Consider the following 27770-nt stretch of genomic DNA (forward strand, 5'->3'; position numbering starts at 1 on the left):
GCAACAAAGAAATATTTCCCTTTTCAGTTAAAGAGCATTTTACTTGATCAGATACTTTATCATAGCAGAGATACAAATAGGAAATAAACACATTAAAGATGATAAACATCAGTAATGATTAGAGAAACGCAAGTTAATTCCACAAACTCATACCTGTTATAATGGAGGGGAAAAGTGGTGGCAAGAATGTCAAACAATGAGAACTGAACACAAAATAATGAAATCACTTTGGAAAAGTATTTTGATAGTTTTCTGATAAATATATACATATTATATGACTTAGCAATCCCATTTATCAATAGAAATAAAGACATATGTCTTCACAAGAACTTTTACATTAATACATATACCAACTTCATTAGTAATCACAAAAAACTACACAACACAAAATATGCATTAACTAATGACTGGATAGGCAATGCATGGTATATTTATGAAAAGAAACACTATTTGGCAATAAAAAGGAAGAACCTAGTGAAATAAGTAATTACATGGGTCAATCTCAACAACATTATGATAAGTGAAAGAAGCCAGAGTCTAAAAGGCTATATATTATATATGATTCCATTTTTATAATATTCTAAGTAACAGAAAAACTACAGGGTTGGAGAATAAATCAGAAGTTGCTAAGGTATTCAGGTGAAGTTGCAGGGGACTGACTGCAAACATACAAATGAGAGTCTTTTAAAGTGATGGGTATATACTATATCTTGATTGTAGTTATGATTTTTTGACATTGTCCATTTTCACAACTCACAAAACTGTACACCTAAAAGAGTTGAATGTTACACTATATAAATTACACCTAATGAACCTGCTTTAAGTAAAAATTTTATTTTTCATGACAAGGAAAGCTGAAGTAAAGCAAAAATACAGTGGTCAGTATTTGTGCAACTCGAAAGAACGTCAGTTCATCTAATACTGTTATGCAAAGAGATTGAAATCAGGCTTCAGAGTTTCAGCTGTGATCTCTCTGCTTTCCTTAAGAATGTAGAAAACCCACTCAACTCCCAACCTTAGGACCTCCAATACAAATCATATCTTTGTTCATTCAATAAGCAATTATAAGTACATACTAAAAATATCATGAGTACTCAGTTGTTCAATAAATTGAACTTGTACAAAGCCTCTAGGTTTTCGTGGTCTCGTCTAATGATGAATATGACAATGTACATACCCACCCTTCTGTCCACTATCAGCAAATCACTCCTTTTTTATACATATTTTCTCCTATAAATAGGATGTAGAAAACATCCTACTTTAAGGTTATAGCAAAGGGACAGAATAAATATGAGGATTAGAGGGAGAATGAATGAAGGTTTTTTTTTCCCCCTGTACTTCATTTATTTAATAAGATTAGGGTGATTTTAAGTTTTGTTGTTAAAATATGTTTCCTGTCTAATAATATTGTATTTACCTTTAACAAAGAGAAATAAAATATTTTACTGTCTGTGGAATCCAATACAAACAACATTGTTCTATGTTCTATAACCAAGTACTATTAACACATTTTCTGTTTGTAATGTTTGTTTTATTTTTAATACCTATTAATGTTGGCGGTAGTGTACATTAAGATATATTTACCATTTTTGAATGTTTGTTTTTCTGATTTTCAATTTAGAAATTTAGAATAAATTAAAACAACCCTTTTTAGCTTATACCTTCTTATGAAAGTTAATCTTATATGTAAAAGAGTTATTTTAAAAATCTATTCAATTGTTATTAGGTGAACATTTTTATATTTATGAACTAAAATGGCATTTATTTTCTGTTCCTTGTATTGACATTTAGTGTTCTTGAGGTTGATAGTATTGAATTTATTTACTTTTGAAAGTCCATTATTAAAAAAAAAAGCTTTGGCAACATTTTAAGGAAGAAGAAAAAAGAAAGCAAATATTATAATTTATAGGTGATATTTTGTTGGCAATAAGCTAACTTTTTTGTTGTTTGTTTTTTGATATAGTTTCTCCTGGGAGAGCAAACATCTGGATGTTTAAAAACAAACAGAAGTCTGTTACAGCTAAGGACAGAATTGTGGCTAAGTAAAAGATAATGACTCATAGAAGAGTAAACTAGAATCTATTTATAATTCAGTTAAACTAGTTCATTATTTAGCTATCAAGTTATGCCTTTATTAGCATTATTAAGAAGTTGTTGATAAATACTGATTCAAAAAACAGTGCATTTTCACAAATAGGTTAGAATTTCATCACATTTTTTCACTTAATAAGAAAAGAGCTTACTTGCCCTGGCCAGTTTGACTCAACGGTTAGAGCATTGGCCCATGGTCCAGAGAGACCAGGGTTCGGTTCCCGCTAAGGGCACATACCTCGGTTGCAGTTTATCCCCAGCCCCAGTTAGGGTCTTGTGGGTGGCAACCAGTCGATGTGTCTCTCTCATATTGATATTTCTCTCTCTCTTCCTCCCTTTCACCCTCCCTCTCTGTCTGAATACAAATGCAAAAATGTCCTCTGGTGAGGATAAAAGAAAAAAAAAAAAAAGAGCTTACTTTATAAGAAACTCCTACTTGCAAAAGCAGAATCCAAATCTATTATTTGTTACAAAATAAGAATTTTCTAATTATGTTTTTATGATGGAAATCAATATGGTATAACAACTAAATAATGACCTAAATAATAAAAATAACCCAGAAGTTAATTTGTGAATTTACTAGTTGTTGTTCTGGGCATGTTTACATTTCTATTTCTCAAAAGAAGATTATTAGGAAGATGGTGGCAGGCAGGAACAGAGGGAGGGTAAGTGTGTGAGAGAGTGAGCTAGTGTGTGAGAGAGTATGAGTGGACGTGAAGGTGGAAGACCAAACTTCTGCAGTGCAGAGACGCTACCACAGTAAGCTGCTCTCCAGGGTGCTTCTCCCTGCGCAGCAGGAAGGTCCCACCATTTTGGAAGATTCCAGGACTTCAAGGGGAGGAGGCAGTGGGAGTGGCTTGGGCCAAGCAACCTGAGCCCACCAGTGCACCTGGTAGCATCTGACCAGTGGACACTCTGCGTCAACACAGACCAGTGCACAGTAGTGGAGCTACCAAGGTGCTGGACAAAGAAGCTGCAAACTGCTGGGACCCCAACATGATCCCCCATAGTAGCAGCCCAATCAGAGTTGAGATATACCCCCAGCAACAGCGGCTAGGGAGCAGACATCCATTCCCAGGCAACAGAAGCACAGACCAGCAGCTGAGACCCATTCCCAAAAACTACAGCAAAAGCTGAGCAGAAGTTGAGCCCCACGGGGCAGCAGCGCTACCCAGCTGCCAGCCGCAGGACCTGGGGCTCCACAGAGGCCTCGGTGGTCCAGTACTCCACAAGAGCAGGGGGAAGCCGGAGCCCAAGAGAGACTGGTGCTATACAGCTGCCCACCCCCAGGAACTGCAGGGTGTGGGGGCACCAGAGAGGACTGTGAGACCCAGCAGGGAACTGTGCCCATGGGACCTACGGGGTGTTGAAGCACCAGAGAGGCCTGTGCAAACCAGCAGGGACTGTGCAATCCACTTACCCCGGGGGAACTATGGGGTGCTAAAGTACCAGAGAGGCCTGTGAGAACCAGCAGGGATTGCAATATCTAGGTACCCATGGGGCCTGTGGGGTGCTGAAGCACCAGAGAGGCCTGCATGACCCAGCAGGGACTGTGCCCTCCAGTTACCTGTGGGACATGAGGGATGCTGAAGCACCAGAGAGGCCTGTGCAACCCAGCAGACCATAATATAGGCATACAGCCGGGTCCCCAAAGGAACTGTGCAATCCAGTTACCCGCAGGACCTGCAGGGTGCAGGGGCATCAGAAAGGCCTGTGTGACCAGCTGCACACAAGACAGGCATAGAGAATGTGAAAATAAAGGTAGGGTGAATAGAAGCTACACAGTTAATCTCCCAAGACCACACAAGAATTACAACTAAAATAAAGACAAATTCTCAGAAAAAAAAGCAACAGAAAAGCAGCAGGACAGGATCATATAACCAGAGACAAAGGTAGAATCTGTGGAGGAGTGAGAGGGTGGCAAGATGGGAGCCCACAGACAGCAGCAGTATTAGCTGTGAGCAGTGCCCTTGGGGAATAAAGACCAAGCCCCTCCACAGCGCAGAGAGCAAGGACAGAGCACTAAAATAGCCACAGCCACTCACCTGGGGGCCATTGCAGAAGGAGGACAGATTGGGCAGGAACTCTGTGGGGACACCAGGGATTTGGAGTTTCTTCTGAGTTGAGGCCACAATGAATAGTGGCCAGTGTGCTCTTTCCCAGAGTTGTGGGGAAAAGCAGCAGCTGCCCAACCCTCAGAGATTCAGCCTCTCCCAGGGGAGGCAAAGAAATGCAAATTGAGGCTCATTAATAACTAACATCAATCTCACCCTCTGGATATCCTCTTATGCAGAACACCAGGTCTACATTCCAAGGCATTGAGTAACTGAGACTACTAGCCACCAGGAAAAAGCGAGAGGATAACTGAACATTTCCTGGGCTTGCAAAACTGCCCAGGAAAGTAAGAATTTACAGTGGTGTTTAACTTGGGCCCACTCAGGCTCATCCAAACCCAGTAGAGGGATCCACAAACAGAAGAACACTAACATCTACAGGGAAATTTTGGCAGGCTCCAAAACCCACTGAGATAGCCAAAATGGTGAAACAATGAAACAACTCCCAAATGAAAAAAAAACAAGAGAACTCTATTGAAGATGAGATAAATGAAATGCAGTTAAGCAAATTATCAGAGGTAGAGTTCAGAGCCATGATCTCGAGGAATCTCAATAGCATGAGTAAGGATATCAGCACCATGAGTAAAGATATAGAAACATTGAAAACCAACCAGGTGGAAATGAAGAATGACATAGCAGAAATTAAGAAAACGTTGGAAGGACTAACTAGCAGAGTACAAGAAGCTGAGGTCCAGATCAGTTAAACAGAACAAAGGGTAGAAAAAAAAAATCAACCAATCAGAAAAATAAAAGGAAAAAAAAAACATTTATAAAACAGGAAGACAGCTTGAGAGAAGTGTGGGACAACTGGACATGTAATAACATTCACATCATAGGAGTCCCCGAAGAGGAAGAAAATGGGCAAGGGTTAGAAAATATATTTGAAGAAATAGTGACAAAAAACTTTCCTAACTTGGTGAAGGAAGAAAGCATTCAAGTTCAAAAAGCACAGAGATCCCCAAGTAAGAAGAACTCAAACAGGCCCACACCAAGATATATAGTAATGAAAATGCCAAAAATTAAAGACAAAGAGAGAATCCTAAAGGCAGCAAAAGATAAGGAACAGGTGACCTACAAAGGAAACCCCATAAGACTATCAGCTGACTTCTCAACAGAAATAATATAGGACAGAAGGGAGAGGCATGAAGTAATCAAAGTCATAAAAAAACAAGGATCTCAGTCCAAGACTACTCTATCCAGCAAGGCTATCCTTAAAGAAAAAGTCAAATAAAGAGCTTTTCAGAAAAAAAAAAAAAAGCCAAGGTAATTTACTAACACCAAACCAGCACTGCAAGTTATGCTAAAAGGACTGCTATAATTAGTACAAGAAATAGGAAGAAAAATAGAACTACACTAAATGCAAAAATGTCCTCTGGTGAGGATAAAAGAAAAACCCGTTAAAATGGTGATAAATAAGTACATATCAATTGTCACCTTAAATGTGAATGGTTTGAATGCCCCAATAAAAAGACAGAGTATATGACAGGATAAGAAAGCATGACTCACATACATGTTGTTTACAAGAGACCCACCTCACAACAAAGGACACATAGGATGAAAGGGAAGGGATGGAAAAAACCTTTCAAACAGAAAGCAAAAAATGCTGGGGTAGCAATACTCATATCTGATAAAGTAGATTTCAAAATAAAGGCAATCTCTACAGACAAAGAAGGACAATACAAAATATTGAAAGGATCTATCTAACACGATGATATAACCTTGGTAAACATATATGCACCCAATTTGGGAGCAACAAAATATGTTAAACATCCTTTGGAGGACTTCAAAGGAGGAATCAACAGCAATAAAATTATAGCAAGGGACTTCAATACGATGCTGACATCACTGGATAGATCATCTAGACAAAAAATTAACAAGGAAACACAGACTCTAAATAATGTGCTAGATCAAATGGATTTAATAGATATATACAGAGAATTGCACCCTAAAACTGCAGGATTCAGATTCTTCTCAAGTGTGCATGGGACATTCTGAAAGACAGACCACATTAGGGCACAAACTAAATCTCTACAAGTTCAAGAAGATTGAATCATATTAATCATCTTCTCATATTACAATGGCATGCAACTAGAAATCAATTGTAACAAGAACATGCAAAGGCATTTGAAAACATGGAGGCTAAAAAGCATGTTATTGAACAATGAATGGGTTACTATGGAGATCAAGAAAGAAATTAACAACTTCCTGGAAACCAACAAAAATGAACACAAATCAGCACAAAATCAATGGGATGCAGCGAAAGTACTTCTGAGAGGAAAGTTCATAGCACTACAGGCCTACGTCAATAAGCAAGAAAAATTTCTAATAGACTATCTAACCTCACAACTTAAAGAATTAGAAAGCAAACAACCAAAAAAAAAAAAAAAAAAAAAACAACCAAAAACAAACAAACAAAAAAACACAGCAAGTAGAAAAAAGGAAATAGTAAAGATCAGAGCAGAAATAAATGACATGGAGATGAAAAAAAAAGAATTTATAGGATCAATGAAACAAAGAGCTAGTTCTTTGAAAAGATAGACAAGATTGATGGACCCTTAGCTTGATTCACCGAGAAACAAAGAAAGAGAACCCAAATACACAAAATCTGAAATAAAAGAGGAGAAACAATAACTGACACCGCAGAAATACAAATGATTGTTAACAAATATTATGACCAATTATACAGCAAAAAAATTCAACAATCTAATCGAACTGGACAAATTTCTAGAAACACATAGTCTCCCAAAATTGAACCAGGAAGAAATAGAAAACTTTAACAGACCAATAACAACAACAAAAAATTGGACATGTACTCAAGACTCCCCCAGTAAACAAAAGTCCATGCCCAGATGGCTTCACGAGGGAATTTTACCGAACATTCAAAGAAGAACTAATACCAATTCTCCTCAAACTATTTCACAAAATTCAAGAAGAAGGAAGACTTCCAAACTCATTTTATGAGGCCAGCATAATTCTAAATCCAAAACCAGAAAAAGACACTACAAAGAAAGAAAACTATAGGCCAATATCCCTGATAAACATAGATGCTAAAATCCTGAACAAAATACTAGAAAATCGGACTCAGCAACACATCAAAAAAAGTATCCACCATGATCAAGCAGGATTCATCCCAGGGATGCAAGGCTGGTACAATATTCTCAAATCAACAAATGTGATACACCACATAAACAACATGAAAGATAAAAATGATATGATCATATCAATAAATCTAGCACATATTTTTGATAAAAATGCTCAGCAATCTGGGAATAGAGGGCTCACATCTTGACATAATAAAGACCATATATGAAAGACCTACAGCATACTCAGTGGGCAAAAACTAAAAGCATTTCCCTTAAGAACAGGAACAAGACAAGAATGCCCACTTTCACCACTCATATTCAACATAGTACTGGAAGTCTTAGCCATAGCAATCAGACAGGAAGAAAAAATAAAGGGATCCAAATTGGAAAGGAGGAAGCGAAACTGTCATTATTTGCACATGACATGATACAATACTTAGAAAACCCCAAAGACTCCATCAAATTTTACTAGACTTACTAAATGAATTTGGAAAAGTAGCAGGATACAAAATTAACGTCAAGAAATTGACGGAATTCTTATACACCAATGATGAACTCACAGAAAGCAAAACTAAAAAAAAATCTCATTTACCATCATGGCAAAAAAATTAAGATACCTAGGAATAAACTTAACCAAAGAAATAAAGGACCTATTCACAGAAAACTACAGGTCATTGAAAAAAGAAATAGAGGGAGATATAAAAAAGTGGAAGTACATACCTTGTTCATGGATTGGAAGAATTAACATCATGATAATGTCCATACTACCCAAAGTAATCTATAGATTCAATGCAATCCCCATCAAAATACCAACCACATACTTCACAGAACTAGAACAAATACTTCAAAAGTTTACATGGAACCAAAAAGACCCAGAATAGCCACACCAATGTTTAAAAAGAAGAACAAAGTTGGAGGGATCACATTACCTGATTTCAGCTTATACTACAAAGCCACTGTAATCAAAACCGTGTGGTACTGGCCTAAGAACAGATACATCAATAAATAGAATAAAGAACCCAGAAATGTACCCAAGACAATATGCTCCATCGATATTTGACAAAGGGGGCAAGAACATAGAGTGGAGTAAAGAAAGTGTCGTTAATATATGGTTTTGGGAAAATTGGACAGCTACATGCAAAAAATGAAACTAGACCATCAACTTACACCATACACAAGAATAAATTCAAAATGGACAAAGGACCATAATATATCTCATGAATCCATAAAAATTCTAGAAGAAAATGTAAGCAACAAAATTTCAGACATCATATCCAGCAGAATTTTTACTGATACATCACCTAAGGCAACAGAAACAATTGAGATAATGATCACACGGGACTATATCAAACTGAAAAGCTTCTGTACAGCAAAAGAAACAACCACCAAAATGGAAAAGCAACCCACTCTATGGGAGAGCATAATTGCCAACGATATATAAGTTAAGGGGTTAATTTCCATTATATATAGAGAGAGTGCTCATACAACTCAACAAAAGGAAGACAAAGAACCCACTTTAAAAAATGGGCAGAGGATCTGAATAGACACCTCTCCAAACAGGACATACAAATGGCCAAGTGACATATGAAGAAATGCTCAACATCAATAATCATTAGAGAGATGCAAATTAAAACCACAATTAGGTATCACCTCACACCTGTTAGAATGTCCACCATCAACACTTCATCAAACAACAAGTGTTGGTGAGGGCATGGAGAAAAGGGGACTTGAGTACACTGCTGGTGGGAATGCAGACTGGTGCAGCCACTATGGAAAACAATATGGTGTTTCCTCCAAAAATTTATAATTGATTTTTCATTTGACCCAGTGTTACCACTTCTATGAATATACTCTAAGAAGCCTGAAACACCAATCAGAAAGAATATATGTACCCCCATATTTGTAGCAGCACTATTTACAATAGCTAAGATCTGGAAACAGCCCAAATGTCCATCAGTAGATGAATGGATAAAAAAGCTGTAGTACATATACACAATGGAGTACTATGCACCTGTAATAAAGAAAGATTTCTTATTCTTTGAGACAACATGAAGGGATGTGAAAAGTATTATTCTTAGCGATACAAGGCAAACAGAGAAAGACAAGTATCATATGATGTCACTTATTTGTGGAATATAATGAACATAACTGTCTGAGGAACGGGGTAGTCCCATAGGTGTGGAAGTTGGGTACAGACTGAGTATCCCTAGAAGAGAAGATTGGTTGGGGGGAGATAAACCACAGAAATTATATGCACCTATGCATGAACAATGGACATGTACAACAAAGCTGGGGACAGGGCGGGGAGGGAAGAAGAGGGGAGAATCAGTGGAGAAAAAAGGGGAAACATCTGTAACCAAAATAAATAAATTAAAAAATAGAAAGGACACAAACATTCCTCAAAATGGGCTTTGGATGGGGTAACGTCAATGAAAAGTAGTTAATCATTTTTCTCTTTTCTAGGTGTTAGGGACATAATCTCAAATCTCTGAGTTAGGGTTTGAGTGGACCAAGAATAATAAAGATCTGCATTGCTCTCTCCTCCACATAGAATGAAAAAAGTTAAATCAGTTCACAGGGCTGGAGCAAAGTTTTAGATAAAGCAAAGGAGAGAAAAAAATAAAAAATGACACTTCAACCTTACTGCTGTCACCAATGCAGTAGCCATCCATTCCCATCTTAACTCTTTAATTGCTACATTTACTGCTAGGTTTTTGCATAGACTTGCAAGAAAGTAAAAGGGAGAGGATGATTTTAACAAATAGCTTTGTATTTTTTGGCATCTGGGTACATGATAAAAGTTAATGTATAATCTTATATTCTTAAATTTTCTTGAATGTTAAAGGGAAAGCTGTACATACACACACACACACACAATTTATTAGGATACACTTTTCTTGCTTTTTTACTGTTCTTGGGTGGTTTGGAATTTAAACTGAGTTTTAGAAACAAAAAGATTCTCTATAGTGATGATTGTTTTGCCTACTGGAGTTTCTGGAAAAAGGGATACGAGATGAAAAGAGAGGAAATCTTCACATGGAGCTACATTTTGGTAATTTTAGAAAGTACTTTTTTTTTTTTTTTTTTTTTTTTTTTTTTTTTTTTTTACTAATGACCTCCTATAAAATAAGATAACTAACCCCCTAGAGATTGATGGTTTTCTTGCCTGATATGCATGTTTTAGAGTGGGTCAGTTTGAAATCTAAGACTGACAAGATAAAATGGGCTTAGGGAAACTGCTTTAGCTTTTAGGCTTGGAAGACAGAGTCTCAGCCTACTGTATCTGGTCCTTGCTGCTCCTGAAGAAAAGCCACTGGCATTTTGGAATCCTGAATTCTCAGATCTTCATTTCCCTGATATGACTCCAAACTGAAACCTCTTACTGTTTGCATGGTCTGTTTTCATCTCAGCGAGGTCTATGCTGAACTGAAAACGGATATGGGTTCAATGAACAGCACCCAGACTCATGGACCTTTACAGATTTATGATATCCCTCTATTAGACCATAAATGGTGGTGTATAGATACTGGCTGGACTGTCTGAGTCACTTGCAGATGCCCAAGGAAAGGGCTTGTTCTCTGATAAGGTCATCTGAAATGGACCTTCTCATAAGTTCTAAATTTCTGACATAGACTAACTGAACTTCTAAATTTTGGTTTCTGAGAAAGCTACAAGTCAGCACAATGACCCTTGTAGCACTCCTGACAGATTGGATTCTCATCCGCAGATCAAGAAAAAAAAAAAAAAAAAAAGGCTGAAATCCTCTGAGGAAAAAGGGAATTGTGACTCCATACTTATTTATACTTGAGCTGCAATATCAGCACTTCTCTGAGGCTCCAGTCTGCTGGCCTACTGTGTAAATCTCAGACTTTTCTATATATACATAAATATAGACACACATGACACACACACACACATCCCATTCTTTCTCTAGGAATCTCTGACAAATACAAAGGCCATGGCCTCATTCACCAGCTTCATCTTGTGTTCTTTGGTGTGCTGGATTATTTGCAATTTGCAACAGTGGACTGGTAGTCCCACCATTCTCCTAATACATAAAATTTAGTAAGGCAACTTAATTATTCAATGCAGTTATCCCTCAAAATGAATTTATTAGAATAGGCAGTTAGAAAGATATGAGCTGGGAGAGGCAGCTGGGGATTGGAGGGAGTATATGTGATATGTGACAAACTGAAAATAGACAATGGAGGTTGTAGGCCCCTAGGTGAGGAGGAAAGATTCAGAGCCCTCTAGGATGCAGTCTAACCCTTGGCATAACACCTAGGTGAAGGAGGTTTATAGCTTAAAGGTACATTTTTTTTTTGGGGGGGGGGAATAAAGGAGAGGGAGATTTGCGTAGGGGCACTCCAGTCTAGGGATATCAAGGTCAATGTCCCAAACCATACACAAGCAGAGCACTTGGTTTTGTTTCTGCCAGCTGAGTTGCCTGCTTAGGTTCTGAGTATATTTCTTCCCTACAAATAAATTCTCGCTTGCTTTTGCTGCTATTTATTGTCTCTTGTTTGAATGCATTGTTACAAGCAAGACAAGAGCTGGTGGCACAGAGTACTGCTTCTGGCCAGAGGCTATGTCCAGCAAGAGACCTCCTTGACTGCCGCTGACAGGTTGACCTTTTCTTGGCTGCTTCCTAGATAAATCATCAGGATAAAATGGATGAGCGGTGAGTGGCAAACTCATTTTGAAGAACAAAATTAAAAAAAATTTAAATTTTCATCCCATTTCCTAACATGATGTGTCTTTCTAGTTAAATTATATAATTTTTTTTTATAAAAATGCTTTTGTTTTTCTTGCATATAGCTCTGATGAAGAGTCTGTGTGAGATTTTGGATAATAAAAAAAGTGAAGTTATGAATACTGAATGAGACATACTGATTTTGTAACAACAATGGAAAAGCAAAAACTTTCACTTGGGAAGACACAGGAGAGGAGGCATTAATGATAATGGCTTTCAAAACAACTTCTAAAAGCTTTCCCCTCCACCTGAAGAAAAAACACTCTATGCTTTTTTCCCAAACTGTGTAGTGCTTTTTTTTTTTTTTTTTTATCCTCACCTAAAGAGGTTTTTCCATTTTTTGTTCAGATAAAGTGGGAGGGAGAGAGAAAGAGAGAAACATCGGTGTTAAAGGAACACATGGAGTGGCTGCCTCCTGCAGGACCCAACCAGGGTTGAGGACAAACTGCAACCGAGGTACATGCCCTTAGGGGGAACTGAACCCGGGTCTCTCTGGACCACAGGCCGATTCTCTCACCACTGAGCCAAACTGGCCAGGGCTGTAGTGCTTTTAATTAAAACTGACTGTAGAGGCTACTAGACAGTGCAGACAGTGCAGAATGTGAGGCATCCTCAGACGACACCTGCATTTTCCACAAAGAACACCTCCACATGCAGGCCAAGCACATGAAGCAGATAAACTATTGTCACTGACAAGCAATACTTTTGGGAAATCCCCTTTTAAACTAATGACTACATTAAGAACCCCTAGGGCAGAAGGCCACAGAGTAGGAGGCCACAGTGGGGCGCTGTTTACCTGCACTGCCTGACTAATATATATCTTGCTTGGACAATTTATATTCTACACACACACACACACACACACACACACAATCTCTCTCACCAATACCATGCTCTGCAGATAACCACATCTATATCTTTTATTTGAATAATTCCAATGTTTATTTATACAAATGCAAAATAATACAAATGTTCCTATACTTATATTCTCATATTTCCTTCTTTCTACACAAAGTATAAAATTCTATCTGCATTATTTTGTCCCTGTTTTGTTACTTGACAGATTTATCTAGGAGATCTTTTGAGTAAAGAGAGAGCTTTCTCATTTTTAAAAAGCTTTATAGTATTTAAAATGGTCACATGTTTATGTCAGTGTTTTACTAGTGTTAGCAATGTTGCAAGGAATAACCTAGAAAATGCCTCATTCTGTATGGGTCCAATCAAAGTAGTGGGATAAATTTCCAGAAGTGAGATTATTGCTCAAAATTTAGTATATTTGAAACTTTGATAGATATTCCTAAATTTTCCTCCATAGAGGTTCTACTATTTTATGATCCTATTAATAGTTTATGAGAGTGCCTATTGCAAAACTTTTAGGTTATTTTGCAAATTGAGGTTAAAAGAGTATTTTTATTTTTCTTACTATAAGTGTGATGTTATATGTTTTCATATATTTAAGAGTCATTTGTATATGTGAATTATTTGGCCATGGCCTTTGTATTTGTCAGAGTTACCCATAGAAATAATAGAAAGTGTGTGTGTGTGTGTGTGTGTGTGTATACCTATATAGAGATTTTGAGGGATTGGCTCATGCAATTGTTAGGGCTGGAAAGTCCAAAACTTGTAGAGTAGGTCAGCAGACTAAAGCTCTAGAGGAGTTGATATTGTAGCTCAAGTGCAACTGCAGTATGTATGAACAATTAATTCCTTTTCCTCAGAGGACTTTAGCCTTTTTTTTTTTTTTTTTTCTTGAGGTCTTTAATTGATTAGAGGAAGCTTAGCCTTGGATTTACTCAAAGTCTGCTGGTTTAAATGTTAATATCATCTAAAAATACCTTCACAGAGACTTCTAAAATGGTGTTTGACCAAACATCTGGGTACTGGGACTTGCACTAGTTGACACAAAAAATTAACTATCACATTCTTTGTTCTTTTTGGGTGGTTATTGGTCTTATTTTATCAATTTCAAGGTAGGCTTCAATCCAGTATATTAGAAGTTTCTCCACCTCTAAAATATACCCTTCTAGAATTTTTGTTAGTCTTGTTGCCCTCAAGGAAGCAGATTTTTTAATAGCTTCCATCAATTTATTCTTGTTTTTAAAGACAGTAGCTATGGTGGAATGAGACATGCCTGATTGGTAAGCAATACCTATCACTGATTTTCCATGTTTATAGTCCTTAATCACTTTTAATTTAATTTCCAGGTCAATCACTTGACATGGCCTCTTATTGGTAATATTAACAGCAGGTTTTGTATGCTTAGGGGCCATGATGAACAAAACAACACACAAGATTAAATCAAGCACAAATGAAAAAGATGCAATTAAGAGATGTAAATGTAGAATGTATGAGGCTGCTGCCTTCTAATGTTCTATGCTGTTCTATAGTAAACTTTTTTTTTAATAAGTAGAAGAATGTACTATAAAGTAACAGTAAAGTGTATAGTATAATAAATAAACTTGTAACTTATTTATTATCATTATCAAGTTTTATGGTATTATGTACTGTACATAATCATATGTGCTATGTTTTTATATGACTGGCAGTGCAGTAGGTTTGTTTACACCAGCATCACCACAAACACATGAGTAATGTGCTACCATGTTATGACGGCTATGATATCACTAAACAATAGTAATTTTCCAGGTCTTATTATATTCTTATGGGACCACCATTGTATATGCAGTCAGTCATTGACTGAAATGTCATTATGTGGCACATGACTGTATTGTTTTTCAATTTAGTTATTGTATAACATCTTTGTGATTTCTATTTAGTATCTTCTTATATTTATTATCTCACTATGTTCATCCATTCTTCTCCTGAGCTTGGTGAGCATCTTTATGACAATTTTTTTTTTTTTTTTTTTTTTTTGGTACATGCCCCTAGCACGAACCAAACCCGAGATTCTCTGGTCCGCAGACCGACGCTCCAACCACTGAGCCAAACTGGCCAAGGCATGACAATTATTTTTAAATCCACATCTGATAAATCACATATCTTTGTTGCATTAAAGTCTTTTCATAAAGCTTTATCTAATTTTTTTTTTGTTTGTTTGGGACATATTCCTTTGTTTCTTCATTTTGCTTGACTCTCTGTTTTGGTTTCTATGCAATGGCTGTTTTACCCATTGCACAGAAACCAAAACAGAGTCAAGCAAAATGGAGATGACCCTTGTGGCTCAACCGTGCCCTACCTCTTACAACTTTCTGATTGTCCAATCAGCCCACTTTATTTTTAACAGCTCCCTGTAGTTGAGGGTGTGCCGAGTCTTGTTAGTGTCCCAAAATGGAGGATCTTAATCAGCGCCTAAATTTAGGTTGATTGGAAGCCAGATTTTCAGGCAACATCATTTAAATTTTGCAAATATACCTCTTGCAGGGGCAGACTATGAGATGTATATTTCTGTCTGCTCCCTCTGTGCTGAGCTGGTAGGTGAGAATCAGTTAAAAACTGTTTCTTTATTTGCTACAGCACTGTTTTACTCAGGAACACAAGCCTCACTAGCCACCAGAGCCAGGTGATCAAGGGGCAACCCAGGGGCAGCAGCCGCAATAACCAGGTCACCAGATGTAACACCAAGATCCAGGTACATATACAAGCTTCCCTCTTGGTTATACTGGTACTATGGAGTGATGCAGAAGCAGAACACAAATATTGCACCCACTCATCAAGGTCTCTGGAGAGTATTAGTGTCAGACATTAGTTGTGTATTTAATTAAAGAGGGTAAAGGTGAGATAAATGGAGATAAAGGAGACTTGACATGGGGTGGTGAACATACAATACAATATACAGATAATGTATTATAGAATTGTATACCTGAAACCTATATAATTTTATTAACCAATGTCACCCCAATAAATTCAATAAAAAAAGAAGCCTGCCCCTTAGGCCTCACTTAGAAAGATGTACTAATAGTTCCTTTCACAGACAAACTGGGCTTTTCAGACTCTTATTTCTGCTGTGCTTTTGAAATGGTAGACAATTAATACTTTCTCTGTTTGTTACAGTCCTATGAGACCCATGAGTATATCTCTAGCTTCTCACCAGAGCCAGGCAATCTAGAGGTATCCCTTGGATGGCAGCCACGAATATCGGAGCATCAGACCAGGGTACAAACTCCTTTCAGGGAGATAGTGGTGAGATGGAATAAGGTAGAAGGAGAGAACAAAGATTGCATTTTTTGGACGCAATCTCTTCAGAACACCTTGGTAGGCTCCTAGATTGTACCAAACCAGAGGACTGTCCCTCAAGCAGAAACTCTAGGAAAAGCAAATATACCTCTTTCAGAGAAAGATTGTAGACATGTTTCACTTTACATCTTCCCTGTGCCCTGGGGTGCCACTCTGCCAACTAATGTCACTCTGATTGTTGCAGTACCATGGGAATCAGGAATGGAGTCTCCCCTTTCCTCCAGAGAAGTGTGATCAAGGAACATCCCCTGGGTGGCAGCCATAAAAAATGGGGACTCCGTATGTAAAACCCAGGTAACCAAACATGTAAAATCTCCCTTCCAGGATATATTCTGGTTCTCTGGAATGCAGCAGAGAAAAACATAAGATGTGGTTCACAGACTTCAGTGAGGCAGAAAGGGAATGCAAAGATGACACTTGGCAATAAAAAAGAAAGAAAATAAAGAAAACAAAAAAAGAAGAAAAAGTGAGGGGAGGGGGAGGGACAAAAATGGTGCCCGTTGGCTTTAGCAAGCCAGAGGGAAAGTATAGAAGATATAGCACCCACTGGCTGGAGAATGAAGATGACGCTCACTGGTGCAGCCACTATGGAAAAAGTGTAGAGATTCCTGAAAAATTAAAAATAGAGCTGCCTTATGAACTAGAATATTCTAGTTCTTGGAATATTGAAGAAATTCAAAACACTAATTGTAAAGAATATATGCACCTCTATGTTCATTGCTATGTTATTTACAATAGCCAAGATATGGAAGCAATGAAAGTTTACATCAATACGTAGATGAATGGACAAAGAAGATATGGTGTGTGTGTGTATACACACACACACACACACACACACACACACACACACTGGAATATTACTTGGCCATAAAAAGAATGAATGTTACCATTTATGACAACATAGATGGACCTAGAGTGTAGTATGCTGAATGAAACAGTTCAGGGAAAGACAAACATTATGTGATTTCACTTACATGTGGACTCTAAAGAACAAAATAAATAAACAAACCAAAAACAGACTCATAAGTACAGAGAACAGATTGAGGGTTGCCAGATGAGAAGGGTGTGAGAGAATTAGGTGAAGGAGTGAAGGGATTAAGAAATTACAAAATAGTTACAGGGATTTAAAGTACAACATAAGAAATATAATAATATTGTTAATAATATTGTAATAATAATATTGTAATAACTATGTACAGTGACAGGTGGATACTAGAATTATCCGGGGCATCACTTCATAAAGTATATAATTGTTTAACCACTGTGTTGTACACCTAAAACAAATATAAAAATATTGAATGTCAACTGTAATTTAAAAAAATAAAAATGGCACTGGCTGTACAGGACAAAAAAAGAAAAAGAGAGAAAAAGAAAAAATACAGTAGCACTCACAGGGGATGGTGAGTCTGTGTACAAACCTTTTTAGAGTCATTTCTCAGTTCGTCACAGCCTTAAGGGTCTTGTTCATGTGAGCCCTGTTGGTCTTCAAAGTCAGATATTTGGGGGAGGCTCATCTCTCAGATTCTGATCTTAAAAGTTGGGATGCCTAATGCGGGGTAAAAACCATTTGCTCATCAAGGAGCATCTTGGGGTTTTTTGTTTCCTCCCAATAGTGGGTCACCATGCCAGGGGAGAGTTGTATGGTAATATGGGGTCTTAGCCTCTCCTAGTTACTTTGATGTGGTTTTTTTTGTTATTGTTGTTGTTCTGTATGACATGTAAGAGTTGTTCAGCTTGTCTTTGGTTTTTTTCAGAGGAAATTGTTCTATATGTATCTATAGATTCACTGTGTCCAGGAAAAACTGTGAGTTCAGAATCCTTCTACATCACCATCTTGAATGACTCCCTCCCATTTTAAAAGATGTACACATTTATTAAGATCTTGGAGATATTTAGCAACTCACTGAAGTCAGAGAAATAAAATTTTAGTGTATTAACTCTAGAAACCTAGAAGGTCTAAAAATTAGGTTTCAAAGGATTTCAAAAGAATTCCTTATAAAAGGCTCTAATACTACATTCTTTGATAAACTGTGACTTGGAGCATTTTTGGTATCATTTCGCCCCTGACCCATTGCTTCAATAAATTAGCAAGAGCCCATAATGTCATAGATAGATGAGAGACTGGTATTCACTCTTATGCAAATGTAGCAAATATCACCATTCTTCCTACATAATTGCAAGTTTCTTCTGCAATTTTTTGGAGTAGTACAATTTTATTTTATTTTTTATTCCTCACCTGAGGATATATTTCTACTTATCGTCAGATAGAGTGTGAGGGAGGGAGGGAGGGAGAGAGAGAGAGAGAGAGAGCAATGTGATAGAGCCATATCCACTGGTTGCCTCCCACAAAACCCCACCAGGGCTGGGGACAATCCACAACCAAGGTACATGCCCTTGACTGGAATCGAACTGGTGACTCATTGGTCCACAAGCCGATGGGATGCTCTAACTGCTGAGACAAACTGGCCAGGGCTGAAGTAATAAGCTTTTAGACTCCCAAATTCCCCTACTCAAAAGAGAGCCATTGCATGTCTTTGTCCTAACACCCCTGAGTACTTGCTAGGTGTTAAAAAACAAACAAACAAAAAACAGCAACAACAACAAAAGCACTGGCAGACCCATTACTACAGAACTCCTTGTATGAATGCAGATAAAAATGGCTCAGAAGGCAGCCAATACTGTTCTATTCTTTCACATCTCAAGTCTTCACTTGACTGGTCACAATTAGGCAGGTAGAAATGGGTTAAAGATCTTTTAATTTGGATAATTTGTGCAGAAATAGATTAAGATTGTTGCTGTAAAGTATAACAGAAGAGCCTGTACCAGTGCTCTTTTCCAAAAAGATGACTGAAGGTGTGAAGAAAAGACCAAAGTGATTGCACTTATAGGGGAACTTTAATGAACAAACTGAACTACCAAGCAAAATAGGGATAGAGTCGTAGATAAAGAGCAAGCAGACAGCTCTGGGGTGTGTGTGTGTGTGTGTGTGTGTGTGTGTGTGTGTGTGTGTGTTTTGGGGGGTGGAGGGATTAAGCAAAGGACTCATGGACTTGGACAACAGGGTGGTGATTGCAGGGGTGGGAAGTTGTGGAAGAGGCCATAGAGGGGATGAATGGTGATGGAAAAAATAAAAATAAGAAAAAAAGACAAAAACCATCCCAGCCACTATGTTGCTCCAGCCAGTTGTGGTACAGTCCCTTGAACCAAACACATAGCAAGGCCACAAGGCACTGGCAGTCCAAGACAACATTGGCCTCCTATTCCTTCAGTCACAGGCTGTAGCTTGGAGATCTGTCCAGCACCTTCCCTGCAAAGTTCAGGAGTGCCACCATATGGCTCCAGTAGAGGCCGCAGCAGTAGGTAAGTGTTCCCCGAGCAATTTTCACTACCAGTTTGATGTGGTTATCAAGTAGCAGGGCAAGAGGATTGAATGAGCCACTGTACATGGGTGGATGTGAAGCACAGCGCCCTGGCCAGGTACACGAATAACAGACTCACAGATGGTGGACTCATGGATGGTGCATGCACAGATGGCGGATGCTTGGATGGAGCGCGCAGGGTGCACGCTCACAGATGACGGAAACACGGATGACGGGAACACGGATAGTGGGCACATGGATGGCGCCTATGTGGTGGTGCCCAGCTCCCTGGTGCTGTGTTTCAGGTATTTGGTCAGCAGTTGCGCTGTGTGCTCTTTTAACCCACCCGCTAAATAAATTATCTGGTCCCAAAGAGAAAAAAAAAATAGCATTTAGCATTTTAATTGGGGCTATAATATATTTTAGATTGGGTTAGTGAAAATTATGTTGAATCTTATTTCTGTAGCATGTCTTTCGATTTTATTCGTGTCTACTTTTGTGTGCTTTAGGAGTGTTTTAAAATTTTCATAAGTAATTTATCTTTTTTTGTAATTTTAAGTTAGATTATTCTCTCATTTTATAAATTTTAACTGGTTTTTGTATGTATGAAGTTTTAATTACTTTAATTTATTTATAGTATTGTTTATGGTAGTCATCTAATACATTTTCTTTGGTTTTCCTGGTATACAAACAAAAGCATTAATGGTGATAATTTCACCTTTGTGAATCTGAATTTAATACCTCTGATTTTCTTTACTTGTTAGATTTAGTTGTGTTGGATAATGATTTTAGTACAGTGTTCAGTAGGGATGGTGATAGGAAACATCCTGGCCTTAGTCTTCAGTGGGAATGCCTTCACTGTATCTTCATTAAGGATGAAGTTTGCCTTCTCAAGCGTGGCCATACACAATTACAGTAAGGAAGTAGCCATCAATTTCTATTTTACTGAGTGTTCTGTTTTAAAAAATCAGGAATGGTATTGAATTTTGTCATGTGCCTTATCACCTTCTATGCCAATGGTAATGTATCATTTTCTCTCTTTAAACTTATTGGTGTGATGAATTACATTAAGAGGTGGCCCTCATTTATCTTGTTCTTATTTTTTATGTTTAGAACTAGTTTCATTCTTCATTATTGCTATATAATATTTAGAGCTCTGAATTTTCTCTAATCTCTATTTCAGCTGTATTGCATACATTACTAAATATAGTGTTTTTGTTTTCAACTATTTTCTTGAAATTTTATACTTTCTGTTTGTACATGTTCTTTGACCTAAGGACTGTAATGAATGAAAGAGATGTGTGGGTATCAATTTATAGGTGAAACAGGAGTCATGTTTTCTGACTCTGGTTTTAATTTTATGATATCCTGATAAAATATCTGTACCATTTGTATCCTGAAAGAATTTATTCACATTGATTTTGTGAAAAATATAGGAAGCATCTATAGGCATTTGAAAAGATGGAATACTCTTTATTATATTATATTATTGAATTGCTGAGTTCAGTAAATAACCATCAGATGTACCTCATTTATTATGTAGTTCAGGTGTCATATATCCTTACTTAATTTTAAGTCTACTTGGTGTTTTAGACTTAATCTAATGAATTAAATTCTTCTAATATTAGAGTATTTCTGTCATACTTGTAGTCCCTCTTTCATTTGAAATGTATATTTACTGATTATTTTTGAAATCTGCCATCGAGAGGACACTTTATACTCTCATTCTTCTCTGCAACTCCTGTTTTGGCTTGATATGGGGCTTTCTATATGTCCTTGCTCATATCAGCTGCTCTTTTGCAGAATGCATATATATTTCAAACCTTGTAGTTTTCCTCTTTCTCCAAGATTCACTGAAAAATAGTTCATAGGTATTTTCCACATTCTCATTTTTACTTTTTTTTAGGATCGGCTAGATGCATTTTTATTTATTTATTTATATATTTTTTATTAAATTAATTAATTTTTGTTACAGATGTTTCTCCTTTTTCCCTCCACTGGTACATCCTCCCCCTCCCTCCATGCCCTGTCCCCAGCTTTGATGTACATGTCCATTGTTCATGCATACATGCATATGTTCTGTGGTTTATCTCTCCCTCACCACCACCTGTTCTGGGGATTGTCAGTCTGCACCCCTCTTCAACGTCTCTGGGACTTCCCCATTGCTCAGACTGTTATGTTCATTATATTCCACAAATAAGTGAGATCATATGATACTTGTCTTTCTCTGTTTTGCTTGTTTCCCTTAGGATAATACTTTCCAGGTTCCTCCATGTCATCTCAAAGGATAAGAGATCTTTCTTTCCTACAATTGCATACCACTCCATTGTGTATATGTACCACAGCCTTTATATCCATTCGTCTACTGATGGACATTTGGGCTGTTGCCAGATCTTAGCTATTGTAAATAGTGCTTCTACAAACATGGGGTACATACATTCTTTCTGATTGGTGTTTCAGGATTCTTAGGGTATATTCATAGAAGTGGAATCACTGGGTCAAATGGAAGTTCAATTTTTAATTTTTTGAGGTAACACCATATTGTTTACCATAGTGGCTGCACCAGTCTGCATTCCCACCAGCAGTGTACTAGAGTCCCCTTTTCTTCACACCCTCCCCAACACGTGTTTGATGATTTGTTGATGGCGGTTATTCTGACAGGTGTGAGGTGATAACTCATTGTTGTTTTAATTTGCATCTCGCTGATGATTAGTGATGTTGACCATTTCTTCATATGTCTCTTGGCCATTTGTGTGTCCTGTTTGGAGTGGTGTCTATTCAGCTACTTTGGCATTCTTTAATTGGGTTCTTTGGATTCCTTTTGTAGAGCTATATGAGCACTCTATATATATGGGAAATTAACCTGTTATCTGATATATCATTGGCAATTATGCTGTCCAATAGAGTGGACAGCACTCTATTTTGGTGGTTGTTTCTCTTGCTGTGCAGAAGCTTTTGAGTTTGATGTAGTCCCATGTGTTCATTTTTTTCCCTTTGTTTCTGTTGCCTTAGGTGATATATCAGTGAAAATTCTGCTGCGTATGATGTCTGACATTTTATTGCCTACATTTTCGTTTAGGATTTTTATGGATTCATGAGTCACATTTAAGTGTTTTATCCATTTTGAGTTTATTCTTGTGTATGGTGTAATATGATGGTCTAGTTTCATGTTTTTCAATGTAGCTGTCCAATTTTTCCAACACCATTTATTGAAACAACTTTCTTGACTCCACTATATGCTCTTGCCACCGTTGTCAAATTTTAATTGAGCATATTGTCTTGGGTACATTTCTGGGTTCTCTGTTCTGTTCCATTGCTCTATCTGCCGGTTCTTGTGCCAGTACAAGGCTATTTTGATTACAGTGGCTTTGTAGTATAACCTGAAATCTGGTAATGTGATCCTTCCAACTTTATTCTTAGTTTTCAAGATTGCTGTGGCTATTTGAGGTCTTTTTTGGTTCCATATGAACTTCTGTAATCTTTGTTCTAGTTCTGTGAAGTATGTTGTTGGTATTTTGATTGGGATTGCATTGAATCTATAGATTGCTTTGGGTAGTATGGACAGTTTAACGATGCTAATTCTTCCAATCCATGAACAAGGTATGTGCTTCCACTTTTTTATATCTTCCTCTATTTCTTTTTTCAATGACTTGTAGTTTTCTGCAAATAGGTCTTTTCTTTCTTTGGTTAAGTTTATTTTTATGTATCTTAATTTTTTTGTTGCAATGATATATGGGATTTTTTTTTTTTTTTTAGTTTCACTTTCTGTGACTTCATCATTGATGTATAAGAATGCCATTGATTTTTTGACGTTAATTTTGTATCCTGTTACTTTACCAAATTCATTTATTAAGTGTAGTAAATTTTTGATGGAGTCTTTGGGGTTTTCTGTGTATAATATCATGTCTTCTGTGAATAATGATAGTTTCACTTCCTCCTTTCCAATTTGGATCCCTTTTATGTTTTATTCCTGTCCAATTGCTGTGGTTAAGACTTCCAGTGGTATGTTAAAGAAGAGTGGTGAAAGTGGGCATCCTTGTCTTGTTCTTGTTCTTAAGGGAAAGGCTTTTATTATTTGCCCACTGAGTATAATGTTGGCTGTAGGTCTTTCATATATGGACTTTATTATATCAAGATATGATCCCTCTATACCCAGATTGGCGAGCGTTTTTATAAAAAATGGGTGCTAGATTTTGTCGAATGCTTTTTCAGCATCTATTGATATGATCATATGATTTTTATATTTCATTTTGTTTATGTGGTTTATCACAAATATTGATTTGCACATATTGTACCAGCCTTGCATCCCTGAGATGAATCCAAATTGATGAAAATGAAAAATTTCTTTGATGTGCTGCTGGATTTGATTTGCTAGTATTTTGTTTAGGATTTTGGCATCTATGCTTGTCAGGGATATTGGCCTGTAGTTTTCTTTTTTTGTAGTGCCTTTTTATGGTTTTGGAATTAGAATTATGCTGGCCTCATAAAACAAATTTGGAAGTCTTTCTTCTTGAATTTTTTGAAATAGTTTTAGGACAATGGGTATTAGTTCTTCTTTGAATGTTCAGTAAAATTCTCATGAACCTGTCCAGGCCTGGCCTTTTGTTTGCTGGGAGAGTCTTGATTACATCTTCAATTTCTTTTGTTGTTATTGGTCTATTCAAGTTTTCTATCTTTTTCCATTTCAGTTTTGGTAGACTATGTGTTTCTAGAAATTTGTCCATTTCACTTAAATTGTCAAATTTATTGTCATATATTTGTTCATAATATTTGTTAACGATCCTTTGTATTTCTGTGGTGTTAGTTATTATTTCTCCTCTTTCATTTTTGATTTGGTGTATTTGGGTTCTCTCTCTTTGTTTCTTGATGAGTCTAGCTAAGGGTCCATCAATCTTGTTTACCTTTTCAAGGAACAAGATTTTTGTTTCATTGATCCTTTAAATTGTTTTTCTGCTCTGATCTTTAATATTTCTTTCCTTCTACTTGCTCTGCTGTTTTTCTTTTGTTTGCTTTCTAGTTTGTTAAGTTGTGAATTTAGATAGTCTATTACATATTTTTCTTGCTTCTTGAGGTAGTCCAGTAATGCTATGAACTTCCCTCTCAGAACTGCTTTTGCTGCATCACATAGATTTTGTGTTATTGTGTATTTATTTTCATTGGTTTCTAGGAAGTTTTTAATTTCTTCCTTGATCTCTATGGTAATCCATTCATTTTTCAATAACATGCTATTTAGCCTCCCTGTTTCCAAATGTTTTTGCATCTTCTCATTGCAATTGATTTCTAGTTTCTAGCCATTGTGATCTGAGAAGATGCTTGGTATGATTTTAATATTCTTGAACTTGTAGAGACTTAGTTTGTGCCCTCACATGTGATCTGTCTTTAAGCATGTCTCTTGTTCACTTGAGAAGAATGTAAATTCTGCAGTTTTGGGGTGTAATTCTCTGTATAAATCTATTAAATCCATTTGATCTAGTGCTTCATTGGGAGTCTGTGTTTTCTTGTTAATTTTTTGTCTAGAAGATCTATCCAGTGATGTCACAGGGGTGTTGATGTCCCCTTCTATGATTGTATTGCTGTTGATTTCTCTTTGAAGTCCTCCAGAAGATTTTTAATATATGTTAGTGCTCCTAAATTGGGTGCATATATGTTTACCAAGGTTATATTTTACTGTTGGATAGATCTTTTCAATATTATGCAGTGGCCTTCTTTTTCTCTAGTTATGGCCTTCATTTTGTAATCTACTTTATCAGATATAAGTATTGTTACCCCAGCTTTTTTTCTTTTTGTTTGCTTGAACGATTTTTTTTCCATCCCTTCACTTTCAACCTACGTGAGTCTTTTGTTGTGAGGTGGGTCTCTTGTAAACAACATATATGTGGGTCATGCTTTCTTATCAGTAAGCTACCTTGTGTTTTTTTATTGGCACATTAAAACCATTCACATTTAAGGTGATAATTGATATGCACTTATTTATTGCCATTTTTGTTTTGTGTGGTTCTATTTTCCTTCCTATTTCTTTTATTAATTTCAGCAGTCCTTTTAGCATAACTTGCAGTGCTTGGTGTTAATATATTCCCTTAGCATTTTTTGTTGTTGTTGTTGTTGTTGTTTTTTGTCTTGGAAGCTCTATATTTGACCTTCTATTTTGAATGATAGCCTTGCTGGATAGAGTAGTCTTGGATTGAGATACTTGTTTTTCATAACCTTGATTACTTCATGGCACTCCCTTCTAGACTGTAGTATTTCTGTTGAGAAATCAGCTGAGAGTCTTATGGGGTTTTCTTTATAGGTAACCTGTTGCTTATCTCTTGCTGCCTTTAGGATGCTTTCTTTGTTGTTAACTTTTGGCATTTTAATCACTATGTGTCTTGGTGTGGGCCTGTTTGGGTTCTTCTTAATTGGGGCTCTCTGTGCTTCTTGAACTTGAATGGTTTCTCTCTTCACCAAGTTAGGAAAGTTTTCTGTCACTATTTCTTAAAATATATTCTCTAACCCTTGCCCAATTTCTTCCTCTTCAGGGACTCCTATGACGCAAATGTTATTATGTTTCCAGTTGTCCCACACTTCTCTTAAGCTATCTTCCTGTTTTTTAAGTGTTTTTTCTTTTTGGTTTTCTGATTGATTGATTTTTTCTACCCTGTCTTCTAAATCACTGATGCAGTCCTCAGCTTCCTCAACTCTGCTGATTAGTGCTTCTGATGTGTTCTTTATTTCTGCCTTGTCATTCTTCATTTCCACTTGTTTTGTTTTCAATGTTTCTATATTTTTACTCCTGGTGCTGATGTCCTTACTCATGCTTTTTAGCTTCTTCAACATCATGGCTCTGAACTCTACCTCTGATAATTTGCTTAGCTGGATTTCAATTATCTCATCTTCCATAGAGTACACTTGTTTTTCATTTGGCATTTGTTTCTTTGTTTCACCATTTTGGCTATCTCAGTGGGTTTTGGAGCCTGCCTAATTTTCTCTGTGGGTGTGGTGTTCTGCTGTTTGTGGCTCCCTCTACTGGGTTTGGATCAGCGAGGAAGAACCAATGTCAAGTCATACTTTCCTAGGTAGATTTGCAAGCTGAGGAAAGTTCCAGTTATCCTCTAGCTTTTTCCTGGAGGCTAGTATTCTCAGTTATTCAGTGTCATGGAATGTAGCCCTGGTGTTCTCCATAAGAGGATTTCCAGAGCTTGGGATAGATGCTGGTTGCTAATGAGCCTCAATTTGCCTTTTTGCCTCCCCTGGGAATGGTTGAATCTCCGAAGGTGAGGCAGCTGCTTTTCCCCAGAGCTCAGGGAAGGAACACACTGGCATTCATCCTTTGTGGCCGCTACTCAGCAAAAACTCTGAGTGCCCTCCAAATCCCTGGTATCCCCAGAGAGTCCCAGCCCAGTCTGCCCCCCGTCTGCTGTAGCCCCCAGGTGAGTGGCTGTGGCTATTTTAGCACTCTGTCCTGGATCTCTGTGCTGTGAAGCAGGCTTGGTTTTTACTTCCCAAGGGTGCTGCTCACAGCTAAGTCTGTTGTTGTCTGCACACTCCCAGCCAGCCACCTCTGGCACCTCCGCAGATCCTACCAGTGTCCCTGGTGATATGGCCCTGTCCTTCTGCTTTTCTGCTGTTGTTGTTGTTGTTTGTTTGTTTGTTTGTTTGTTTTGTTTTGTTTTTTCGAGGATTTGTCTTTATTTTAATTGTAATTCCCGTTTGGTCCTGGGAGATCGTCTGCGTAGCTACCATTCACTCCACCTCCTTTTTCCACCCACATTCTCATTTTTTTATTTGTCTTGTTTCAACGAGGTGAATTGGGGACTGATTTAGAAATAAATACAATATTTTCTTTTAAGAATCCTGTATCTGATCATTACCATTTAAGTGAGTGAAAACTAAGGCTCAGAGAAATTAATTATTTGCCTAGCACTACGTAACTAGTATGTGCCTCTGTGGATTAGGACCTTTGTGTATTACAACTTTGGCTAGTCTCTACTCTAGTTATTTATTTTTACTTTACTGCTTCCCACACAGACCACTCGTAACACTACCTAAATTTTAAGGTCGATCTGTAATATATCTGCTTGTATTTTATACAAGATTTTGAGCTCTTTAATTTATATGTCCTTTTTGGACACTGGGAGACTCTTTTCAGGCATTTCATACTTAACACTTGTACCTGGGACTTCTACCTCACCTGACT

This window comes from Molossus molossus, unplaced genomic scaffold, assembly GCF_014108415.1.
Source record: "Molossus molossus isolate mMolMol1 unplaced genomic scaffold, mMolMol1.p scaffold_m16_p_2, whole genome shotgun sequence".
Classification (NCBI taxonomy): domain Eukaryota; kingdom Metazoa; phylum Chordata; class Mammalia; order Chiroptera; family Molossidae; genus Molossus; species Molossus molossus.